Source organism: Ornithodoros turicata, chromosome 1, assembly GCF_037126465.1.
Source record: "Ornithodoros turicata isolate Travis chromosome 1, ASM3712646v1, whole genome shotgun sequence".
In the NCBI taxonomy this organism is placed as follows: domain Eukaryota; kingdom Metazoa; phylum Arthropoda; class Arachnida; order Ixodida; family Argasidae; genus Ornithodoros; species Ornithodoros turicata.
The window spans coordinates 101,163,423-101,170,874 of NC_088201.1; the positions used below are offsets into that span (position 1 = coordinate 101,163,423).

General features: G+C 44.1%; 1 long non-coding RNA gene across 1 annotated transcript; it reads left to right on the forward strand.

The window, feature by feature from the left end:
• The first annotated feature begins 2,169 nt into the window (after nucleotides 1-2,169).
• On the forward strand, nucleotides 2,170-4,300 carry LOC135367128 (uncharacterized). The gene is made up of 2 exons (XR_010414374.1): nucleotides 2,170-2,423; nucleotides 4,255-4,300. It is a non-coding gene; the product is annotated as an uncharacterized LOC135367128 (long non-coding RNA).
• The last annotated feature ends 3,152 nt before the right edge of the window (nucleotides 4,301-7,452 follow it).

The window sequence follows — 7,452 nt, forward strand, 5'->3', positions numbered from 1 at the left end:
ATCAATTAGCTTTTGCGTAGAAGTAACGGTAACGGTAATCAATTGCTTTTGTCGAGTAACGGGCACAAGACTGCTTGAGGGGCCATTTTTTGGCGACCATTTTTTCCTACACCCGTGCGCATGGTATCCACCACATGCGAAATCATTATTCAGCATGAAACGGACGCAATCTTTAAATTTCCTTATCAACTTAGCTTATCTTGCTACAATTTACCTAGACGTTTCGTGTCCTCCGTTGCTTTCCATGCTGGAGCAGCGCTCACATTATTTTATGCCCTCTAGTCTAACGTGTGCAGCTTCAACATTATTGAAATGTTTCTCCCTGGTTTTCTTTTAAATAATCAATCAATCAATTATTGAAATGTGTTCGGTTTGGAAGAAACATCGATGCGATTAGGAATTCGAACGTTGAATTTCATGTTTGATTCGGAATTCAAACAGAATATACGACTACTCGCTTCGGTTGACCTTTCCTTTTTTCCCTTTTTCTTTAATTCATCTTCATATCCCCCCCGTGTTTATTCACAGTGTAGCAAAAAGCCGACGTCCAAAGTGAACAAGCGCACGCTCATCAATATTGGATGTCCCTCAGGGGACATTTTTTTTTTTTTTGTGCACATTTCTTCCAGCTGATAATTTTTTCGGTGGCATTTTGATTATTTGGGGGGTGGGGGCATGTTTTCCTAAAACCCTGCACCGGAGCAACTAATAACAAAAGCAGTGCCGATTTTCATACTCAGTGCAATTAAAAACTTGTATGCCTTCAAAGACAGCACCATATAAAACTAGGATACATGGTCCTTTCACCGAAAAATTGGCGGCCACTGTGCACAGAAAACAAACAAGGGTGATCGACATAGCTGCAGACTTGCCTGCCGGAAAACTTGCATTGCCATACCGATCAGGTCGGAAAAACCCTAGGCAGGGAACAGACTGGGAGATTGCGACACACATACTATCTCCAACAACCCCAAACAGCAGACGCTTTTGTCATTCCCTTACCTAATCTCCCAAAAAGAGCTGTTTCAAAGACTTCATCAGGGGGAATGGAACCTTTCAGGAAAGGGAATCTAGGATAGGGTGTTAGATTTACGCTGCTGTGTGGCGGAGGGATTCTTTGTACCCCTTTAGCCCGCGATATGGCGCCACAGGGAGGCGCAAAATGCAGCGCGTGACCAACCTTCACATTTTATCATATATCGAGAGAACAGATAATCGGATGTGGATGATCCTCGTGTTAAAATGCTCTAGAAAGATTTTTGCTTTGCCGCTCCAGGAAAATTTCCGCATAGGTCTCTTATTTTTTTTATCAGAGCGTGTCAAAGCTTGAGTATCCAATTTTGGTAATTTTTTGTACTTCAATAACGCGTTTAGAAAAATGTCTTGAGAAAAGCAATATTTTTTCCTGAAGCGACAAAGCGCATTTCCGAATGCTATCCAACAAGACCAGTCTCGTGAAAATCGGTTCATTATTTACCGAAAGAGACTGCAAAGTTTGTCCCATAGAAAATACATGGGGCCGCCGGAGGTGGTATCCCCTCTTAAAGATGACGGCGCCCCTGATCGGCGGCCAAACCGTTTGTAAACAATGCGGTTGTTGTTTCTGCGCCACGTTTTGCATGTCTTTCGATCACAGTAATTATTTTTATCCGATAATCTCGCAGTAAAACGCGCAGTTTCGCACATAAGGTCTCATGCTGTTGACGACTTCCAAAGATGTGATGACGACCGCGCGTTAGGACCCACTGAGCCAATGCGGTGTACTTGAACTAAGGAAAAATGGGCTACCATATTGCAGAAGAAGCACCGCATAGCTTACGCTGGCAAAATACACTCATCTCTTGGCTTTATGACGACGGAAACGTGTCGGTAAGCGGCAAAAGGACTTGTAAACAAAGTCACGTGATCTCAAAATGACGTTTTCTATGACGTGCGACCAGGACAAGATGGCAGTTTTGCAAAAAGCACCCGCTTGAGGGTAGTTACAACGATGGCGGGTTTGTGTCACCCCTGCGCTTCTGACCATATGTCAGCCATATGTTCTGACGTTCTGACCAAGATTTCAGATAGCTTTCCAATCCAAGTGCCAATTCAAGACAATCCATTCAAAAAAATAAAAAATAAAATAAGGGTGACGACGGCGGGAGCCTGCGAAGCTTGAGCGCTTGAGGACGCAGTGTCAGTGTTGTGTTATCCTTTCAAGGTACGCGTATTTGTTACTTTATTCATCTGCCACAACGACTGAAGGTGTAAGCAGTTTAAGCGTCGTAGGAATAAGGGAGAGGCACATGCCACATGTACCGACAGGATTAAATTCGGAAAATGGAAACAAGGAGTTCAACTGAACGCATGGGTAACCGTGACGGCACATTCGAGAAGCGCCTTGCATGCGTAACCAGGCTTACATCAGAGCAGTGCTACAGGTATATTTCGCAAAGCTTTGTACTTGCACTCCACAGTGTACGCTTGTGAAGCATGACCACGAGACAGTGCTATTTACCACGCTTCTGCAGCATTCTTTGGTAAGAGTCACCATTTGAAAGATTGCTTCTCCTCATTGTCGAAAACAGATTTGGGAAGCAAGGCAAGTTGCCACAGCCGAACTAAACTAACCTTAGCGCTATGCCAATCAGTTTATAAAGTCTTAGGTAGTTTAGTGATTGGTTAGGTTAGTGCGGCTGTGAGAGCGAGCCTCGCCCCCTATCGAAACGTATTTGGGGAGGCAAGGCAAGCTGTATGTCACAGCCGCACTAAACTAACCTGAGACCAGGGTACGATAACGGACGTATTTTCGTTACCGTTTCCATTTTCGTTACTGCTATATTTTCGTTTCCGTTATCCGTTTCTGATACTGTTTCCGGTAATGGAACAGCTGTTACAGAGCTGCGGGAGGACAGCCCGTTTGGCTCTGTCAGCACCCTGTTTTGCCCAAGTGTTGCTTCGATGTCACGCGTATACACAACACGAGTAATTTTACGTCGTTGTGATGCGCACAGCTTGCAAGATTTTTAAAGAAGTACAGGAACACGTCTTCAGTCACTCTGAATCCAGCAACCCAAGATGGGCGTAACCTTCATCCAATGTCGCATTCATAGGCGGACGCTCTCAGTAATACACAATACTGCCATAGCCAAGGTGAAATGAAGAAAGTAAAAAAATAAAAAATAAAGATTATATGCTGTAATCCTCGTGCTATGGTGGAGTAGAGTGCGTGGAGTACACGTTGTGTAAGTGTAGGTAGGTAATGTCACGAGTAAGCATGCGAGTGATGCACCCTCGATATCCAATGCTGCGCTTTGTTTCCATGCTCTCGTGTAGTATTTATAATATTACAGCGAATGGAGTCATTAAAATACAAAAAATGAAATGAAAAGTCACTGAAATGCCATCGCACAATAGTAATAGCCATTACTCAAATTCAATACCGGTGATAATTTTCGTTTGTTTCCGGTAATGGAGGACAGTGGTATGCATTTCCGTTATCATCCGTTACCATCTCCAATTTCGGTAATATACCGTTTCCGTTACCATTACTGTTACCATTACTGTTACCATTACTGTTACCATTACTGTTACCCTTCCCTGCCTGAGACATAGTTTAGTGATAAGTTAGGTTAGTTCAGTGCGGCCTTGGCAGCTTGCCTTGCCTCCCCAAATCAGTTTTCGATAATGAGGGGAAGCAAACTTTCTGGGAATTTTCCAATTTACAGGAAGCGGTAGACTGTGACGCCTACCAAACTACACAGCTGTAGTGCATGCCAGTGGTCGCATGAAAGTATTTGCATTCAGAAGCGCCTCAAAGATGCACCGAAGTGACTGATGGTTGCCTTGTATTGGCGGATTTTTCCTTCTATATTCATACACAATTCAGTAGTGAATTGTAATGTTAAGACCATACGAGCGTAACTAGCGGTACATGCTTTCATACAATTCATGCTTTGAGAATGTGTAACTTTGTTGCAGGCCGAGTCATCCCTTTGAATTACTTTCTAACATTTGTGTTTGCTTGTGTATTCTGTTAAAACGAAATCTCCTGAAACACTCATATTACTGACAGCCAGCCAACACTCTGTTTCCTTTTTCTCTATTAGTACGGTCTTTTATGACAATTTATACTTAGCACGTCTCAGTAGTTGGTACTATTAGTTCGGGGTTGCCTGTAACTTTTGGTGCCAAACCTGTTCCCCTGTACCATGTGTGGCTCAGGCTGCCCTGCACACTCACCTTTTAAATCTGGTGTCATACTCTCCCAAGAACTTTCACGTGTCTGCAAAGGATGCCAGTAGTCCACTAGGGTCAGTTCAGCATCACCAGTGCATGTGAAATACATTTCTGCATTGGAAAAGCTGCTGTGACTTCACATGGGTACAGACTGATTTTTCACAATGCTATTTGTCAGGGTACAAAAAAAGATGCTGTAAGTTCTCTGGCAGTTTATAAAACAAATCAGGTACATGAGAGAAGGAAGTTGACCAATGCACTTAGGTGTATGAGGTATTTCAAATCCCCAGGGAACATTTTAACTTGGTACATTTCTTGTAGCAAAGGTGTAACCTGTGTTCATGTTAGGAACATTTCAGTACCTGAATTTGATATAAAAATAGATGACAACATCCACAGTGTTTGAGGGGAACTTAATTGTTGTAAATTAAGTTCTTCACAACCTATACATAATATAATTGATTATGATTAGAGAACGGCTTTTTAAGGGGCATTAAAGTGGTATCCAACATGGCCAAAAACTGCTGTCATCTTGTAAAGCAGTATGTTAAAAACATTTCCACAAAATATTTGTCCAAAATTGTTTCACCGTGGCACAATTAATTTGCAAAATCTCTGCCGCTGGCTGTGACAGGTCGGAGCACTCCAAATGCAGACCACACCTACTCTAGTGTGTCGTTTGTGGTAGAGAACCCCCTCATTTGTTGGTAGGAGAAACCATCTGTTACAGACATTGCAAGCTTTTTCTTGTTGACTTCTATCCATTATATGATTTATATCACGTTTTCTGAAAAACAAAGCATATGTGCAGCCAAACAAAATAAGATTGCGATCAGAAGAGTAATATCCGTGCTTTCTGTGTAATCTTTCGTTGTACGTATACAACTAGGGAGCGATGCACGGGCCAGTGCGCTGTTCAAAGTGAGATTACTTCAGAGGCGTTTGTTGTAGGGCATCTCTCCGACATATTCGCTAATTCCCAGTCACAGTAAAGTCTGTGTGATCTGTCGGTGCACCAACCTGCATCAGCAAAGCGTGTGGGCATATAGCTCACCTGCACGGAGTTCAGGGTTGTGTGATTAAGGAGGGCAGCACCTGACTGCCACTTGCACAAGGTTCGGCTGAATGAACCAGGCAGAAGCAAGACGCTCGCTTTAATGCAACATTAGTATTCAAAGCCTGATACAAACCTTTGAATATGCAGTCTATACTTCAGCGAGAGCAATTATCAAACACCATCGGGCCTTTTTGTCATACGTCCATAATGGAACAGCAGCAGATATTGCCCTGCTCGGTCGGCATGGCGATGCAGCTCACGCACGTCCTCACCCGTTGTCACGTCCTGATGGTGTTGCTGAAGACCTTCCTGGTGCGACAGCGCAGTATATGGTACCACACCAGGAAAAGGCACAGGATGAACTCGCTGCTTATAAAGCTCACAGCAGTAGAAAGCGGCACTATTGTGACGCCACCTGTTAGCGACTGAACCTACTGTCGGAAAGCACTGGGGTATCGCTGTACAACACAGTTAAATCCGTGCCACACTACACCTTCTTCCCTTGGAGTCAGCGGTCCCCAAAAATTGAGGTCTTGTTGTTGACAGCCTTAAAATTCTCCGTTTTGGACATCACGTAGCTGGAGACTCCCAAGCGGTAGCAGACACCCGCTCCGGCCTGCGTGGTGCTGCTCACCTCAATCATGTGATCTCAGGTCCAGTGAGGAGCGTCCCTACCACTTACGTTACATAGTGCCATGCGTGGCGGTGCTCAACACATGTCTATCGTGAAAGCGGAGGAGCGTGTTTCGCGCACGAGAGATTCGGTGGGCTATTGCATGCGGCCCGATTTCGCTACGGTTGTACTAATTGTGGCAAAACTAGTTTTGAGCGCCTAACATCCCATACTGAGAAAAAGCAGAAACAAGTTGTGTGCCTCTAGACTGCTCCTTTAAGTCACTAAAAAGACATGTTTTCGGCACTTAGAAAGGCACTAGGAGGTCTAAAAAGGCATGAATTTCCTTGGGATAGGCCCAATCAATATTGCGCTACTAGCACTACGAGCGATGCAGTCAGCATTGGTTGTTTTATAGTAACATACCACTTTGTCGTGTGCATTTCTGTGACATTTGCTGCTCAGAAGTGATACGCTCGTATCATAATCCTACCAACTCAACCAATCACACCCTTCCCATTCTCTCTTACGTGTCACTCTGTCAAATCAGTCAGTGACTGACTGACTGACGTGAGTGTGTTGTTGTGTAGAGTGGTTGTCAGTTAGTTTTGCGTGAGTTGTTCCACTGCTCATCATGTGTGTTCTACTCAAGGCTCTTTGGGTTATACTAGCTTCCACTGTAGTACAGTACAGTCTTGGGTTACTGCGTGTGGTGGTGCTGCGGTTGTGGTTCTATATTTATATATATATGGCTTCATATGCCTAACGAAAATAAGCTTTCTTTATCATTGTTCTGGATGTTAATACAGCAGTGAATGTGCACTAACCCAGTCGGATTTTTTGCAGTTCTGTTTTTGCTGTTGTACGTGGTGGTATACTGCCCTTCCAGGTCGTGGTACTTGCATTCGCTTCCCTACTAGTGAAACCACATAAAGTGGGACAGCATTCCGAAGCGACAAACATGTGCGGACACGTTCACACCTTGTCATGCTGCATGAGGTGCAGTGTAATGTTTGACTATAGGAAGCCACAAGATTTTCCTGCTTAGGGATTTTGATACTGCATCTTTCAAAGTTCAGGTTAGTGACTCTGACTAATGCTGCTTCTCAAATGTGTTTCATTATCCTGACCTCTGGAAGGAAGTTGCCCAAATTAACTTCACTGAGGGAGTTGCGTGCTTCAAGCAGAATAAGAGTGATTTTGGTAATGGGTATGGCCAGATGTCCAATTTCCTTACCGGCCAACTCTCCCGATTCATTGGGGGACTCCCGGATTCAGACCGTTTTGTACGACTGTACGTCCGAGAAGCAAATCTCCCGGAAAATGCAGCTTCCTCTCTACAGGGTCGGTCACGTAAGACTGACCAGAGTTTTTATAAATACCCTGTGAGAGCAGCATAGATGCTATTTTTGCAGTTGAGTTCTACGACCAGGCGGACATCCTCTCGAAGAAAGTGTGCAGCTACGAGGTGACTAATTAACTGAAATACATTAACGTTTTAATTAAGGGATTTCGGGCAAAAGCGAGATGGCAGATTGAGGGACTATCCTGGTTGCAAGCA